Consider the following 5,093-nt stretch of genomic DNA (forward strand, 5'->3'; position numbering starts at 1 on the left):
ACAACCATACCTTGTCAGAACTAAATTTACTAAGAAAACTTTGTGTCGGTACCTCCTCAGAACCCACCGTTATTTATAGTAAAAACAACCATACCTTGTCAATACTAAATTTTCTAAGAAAACTTTGTAACGGTACCTCCTCAGAACCAACCGTTATTTATAGTAAAAACAACCATACCTTGTCAATACTAAATTTTCTAAGAAAACTTTGTAACGGTACCTCCTCAGAACCAACCTTTATTTACAGTATAAATAACCATACCTTGTCAGAACTAAATTTACTAAGAAAACTTTGTGTCGGTACCTCCTCAGAACCAACCTTTATTTACAGTAAAAACAACCATACCTTGTCATAACTAAATTTTCTAAGAAAACTTTGTGTCGGTACCTCCTCAGAACCAACCTTTAATTACATTACAAACAACCATACCTTGTCAGAACTAAATTTACTAAGAAAACTTTGTGTCGGTACCTCCTCAGAACCCACCTATATTTACAGTAAAAACAACAATACCTTCATGACCTTGTCAGAACTAAATTTTCTAAGAATACTTTGTGTCGGTACCTCCTCAGAACCAACCTTTAATTACATTACAAACAACCATACCTTGTCAGAACTAAATTTTCTGAGTTAACCGAGTGTCGGTACCTCCTCAGAACCAACCGTTATTTATAGTAAAAACAACCATACCTTGTCAATACTAAATTTTCTAAGAAAACTTTGTAACGGTACCTCCTCAGAACCAACCTTTATTTACAGTATAAACAACCATACCTTGTCAGAACTAAATTTTCTAAGAAAACTTTGTGTCGGTACCTCCTCAGAACCCACGTTTATTTATAGATAAAACAACCATACCTTGTCAGAACTAAATTTCTAAAGAAAACTTTGTGTCGGTACCTCCTCAGAACCAACCTTTATTTACAGTAAAAACAACCATACCCTGTCAGAACCAAACTTTTTAAAGTAAACTGAGTGTCGGTTCCTCCTCAGAACCCACGTTTATTTACAGTAAAAACAACAATACCTTGTCAGAACTAAATTTTCTAAGAAAACTTTGTGTCGGTACCTCCTCAGAACCCATGTTTATTTATAGCTAAAACAACCATACCTTGTCAGAACTAAATTTACTAAGAAAACTTTGTGTCAGTACCTCCTCAGAACCAACCTTTATTTACAGTAAAAACAACCATACCTTGTCAGAACTAAATTTTCTAAGAAAACTTTGTGTCGGTACCTCCTCAGAACCCACGTTTATTTATAGCTAAAACAACTATACCTTGTCAGAACTAAATTTCTAAGTAAACTGAATGTCGTTACCTTCTCAGAACCCACGTTTATTTATAGCTAAAACAACCATACCTTGTCAGAACTAAATTTACTAAGAAAACTTTGTGTCGGTACCTCCTCAGAACCAACCTTTATTTACAGTAAAAACAACCATACCTGGTCAGAACACAAATGGTGTCCCTGTTTGCATATAATATAACTGAAAAACAGTATAAGTGACGCTACCATATTTCGTACTTGATCAGAGTTATGGGGTTATAAGCACTGTGTATAAGTTTCATAACAGTCTGGTTGAGGCAAACGTAAGTTGGATAACGGGAATGAAAATTTCAACAATTTTTCCATTTATAATTGGGCACAACTCTAGAAAGGTAAAGTGACGCCACCCACATTCAATCTCTAACTGTGATTTGTAGTTATAAGCATTGTGTATAAGTTTCATAACATTTGGTTGGGGCAAACTAAAGTTGGAGAACGGAAACCAATTCAGGGAGATACGGAGTACGGATGTACGGACGTACGGGCGGACGTACAGACTGACAAGGGTAAAACTAAATGGCGACCGGGGGCTTAAAAATATATAAAAGTAACCTTTTCAGTACCAATAATATGTATATGTTACAGTGAATTTGTATAATCAGTGATTATGTAGAATCCCTGAAGTTTTCAGGGATTATGTAGAATCACTGGCCAGTTTAGGGATTATATATAATCACTAAAATTTTCAGGGATTATATAGAATCACTAGAAATAACGACAGGGATTATACATAATAACTGAAATGAAGAAATAGTTTTATTTATAAAGAAAATGAATAAAAGTCAAATTATTTATGCTATGAAATCATATTGAAACAGCAATACACTATATAAACTTAAATTGTAGACTGCTAAGAACAAAATATCAAAATGATAATTTGTTCTTTTTCAAAATGTTAAGCACAGTATATTAAAATGTTAAACATAATATATTAAAATAATATGCTTCACACATTGACAATATCCAAATTTTAGAAAACATTTTTCTTCACATATCAGATCAGATTTTATGACCCGCCTGAGAATAAAGTGTTCAGTAAAAACATCTGTAAAAAAAAGAGAAATTAGCAACCTCGAACTGGTTCGATTGAGATATGGTTTTTTTACCAGGCAATATCCTTTATCAGACTTTTGTTGAACCATTATGTTTTTTTTTAATTCCCTTTCCTTTTTTGCTATGAGAATATAATTAGTTATCAATTAGGTACCAGGATTATAACACTAAATGCTCTAAAACTTTGTTCTAATTGTCAATCCTTAGCTTTTCTATACATTACATGTGTAAGATTTCTCTGTTTGGATTTCTTGTTCATTTGAACCAGAAACATGTCTCTGTTTGAACAAAAACGAAAAAAACATCTTCCATAAACTTCTTCACCATTTGTTTTACATGTACCACAAATAACATGCTCTGTAGATTTAAGAATAGAACATGGATATCCATTTGAAGCTTGCTTTTAATAAACAAACACTACATGTAAAGTTATCGCTATAAAGGGAATCTTGATATTGTTAATTTTGAAGACTTAAACTTTATCTCAAAACCCTTTGCTGGTTATAGTCTTTAAAACCATCCTCTGTGTTCAAAAGCAAAATTATTTCATCTGGCAAGGAATATAAAAGTAAAAAATGAGAATTTGTTTATATATTTTCATTTTTTTTTATCAAACAAAGGATCCTTAAATTATTCATAATCCCTGAAATTATATTAGGGAATTTGTAGAATAATTATTAAAATGTTCAGTGATTATGTAAAATCACTGGTCATTTTCAGGGATTATATATAATTACTAATGATTTTAGTGATTCTACATATTCCCTGAAAAATCAGGGATTCTACATAATCCCTGATTATACAAATTCACTGTAACATATATACATTCTTTATGTACCAGTCTTAATTCTGGCGAACGTCCTTAGACACAACTTGTATATATAGTTCTTTATACCTTGTAAGAATCATGATTTTTTTTTAAATTATGATATAAAGGACGTCACCTATCCAGAACTAAACATAAATTACTAAATATTAATTTTAACCAATAACGTACCTTGTCAGAATTAAGTTGTGAAGTAATAATATAAGTAATTCAAATGCAACCATTTTTACAGGAAAGTATACACCCTATAAGAACCTACTTAATTCTGTATTTAAAATTAAAATATAGGATAAAACGTCCTTAGAACTAATTCAACAAAACCTTTTCCAGTGCCATAACTAGCCTGTTTTAAAAGTGAGGCAAAATAATTTTCGGCGAGGGGTCTGGGGGCCGCTGCTCATGGCCCCCAGAAGCTCCGAGAAAAATCACGCAAAATCGTGCATTCTGAACGTTTCCCGGATTCTTTTTTACATTGAAACACAATTAATTTTTATCTATTTTTTTTTGACAATATTCTGGTCTCACAGCAAATATATAGATTCATTGTAAAACATTTCGGCGAGGGGTCTGGGGTGGCCGCTGCTCAAGGCCCCCAGAAGCTCCGAGAAAAATCACGCAAAATCGTGCATTCTGAGCGTTTCCCGGATTCTATTTTACATTGAAACGCAATTAATTTTTATCTATTTTATTTTTGACAATATTCTTGTCTCAAAGCAATTATATAGATTCGTTGTAATTTAAGACTTTTAGGTTTTAGGGACAACATTTAAAGACCGATATGTAGGATAATGCAAAAATCGTAATTCTCATGATCATTAATACCGGATCTGCCTGTATTGTCTTTAGACTTTGGTGATTTTTTTATGACTTGATTTAAATATAGTGACATTGCAGTATTATGCTTTAAGTACTAGTAATGCTTGAGTCGACACTAGGGATCATCTTGACCTTGTTTTATGGTATCATTGATTCTTTCATTGTTGAAGACCCTTCAGCGACTATCAAGATGAAGAACAGAAATAAAAACCCTGACCATTGATAATATGTATTTTTTTCTATGCATTGACTGTGTCCCGTGCACGTTTACACCATTTTCCTTTATTTTCTGTTAAAAGGTTTGAGCACGACTTAAAGCAAGTTTAACTCTTCGATGTAAAAGCATGTCAGCTATCTAGTTTTATCTACAAAAAAAGAGCTAGTTTTGTATTCTTTGATATTAAGTTCAATTCTCCACGAAGAAACGACCAATTTTTTTGTTTCCAGTAGCATCGTATCTTCTTAAAATATTTTCTCGCACAATGTCTGGACATCGGTGGACATGCAACTTTGCCAAACCACTCATTTACAAATGAAAATCAACATGTGTTGATGTGTGACGTCAGCGACGTAAGCTTTGTTAATGTAGCAAATCAAGTCACCGTCCCGCAAACCAGCTTTTCCAGCAACGCTCTTGGGAGATACCTATAATTAAAGATCTAATAATATAACGTATACAAGTATTAAACTATAATAGACTTTTGATATTAATACCATTAATACTCATCGTTGAAATTAAAGGGCGTCTCCGTATGGATGAATACATATAGATCAAATAATTTTTTTATTGATTACTGGGTACTTTTTACATAAGAGAAATATTCAGCTACAATAATTATGGGATATGACTATAACAACTATAATATAGGTCACAATTTATTTAAAAAAAGGAGCGACAAACACCTCGTTATCATTTAATCAGACCAAGGAGGTTATATGTCTCATATAACCTCCTTAATCACTGAGACAAACAAACGAAACTGATAATTATAATCTAAGACTACTGTGATTACAATATATATATATAATATATATTATGTTGTGTTTATTTGTGGTCATTCAGGTCAC

At 32.3% G+C, this 5,093-nt stretch overlaps 1 protein-coding gene across 1 annotated transcript in view; it reads right to left on the bottom strand.

Moving 5' to 3' along the window:
* The window catches only part of LOC143079818 (von Willebrand factor D and EGF domain-containing protein-like), a 115,468-nt gene that overhangs the window by 81,924 nt on the left and 28,451 nt on the right, over positions 1–5,093 (bottom strand). The window lies entirely within an intron of this gene.

The sequence above is a fragment of the Mytilus galloprovincialis genome, chromosome 6 (assembly GCF_965363235.1).
Source record: "Mytilus galloprovincialis chromosome 6, xbMytGall1.hap1.1, whole genome shotgun sequence".
In the NCBI taxonomy this organism is placed as follows: Eukaryota; Metazoa; Mollusca; class Bivalvia; order Mytilida; family Mytilidae; genus Mytilus; species Mytilus galloprovincialis.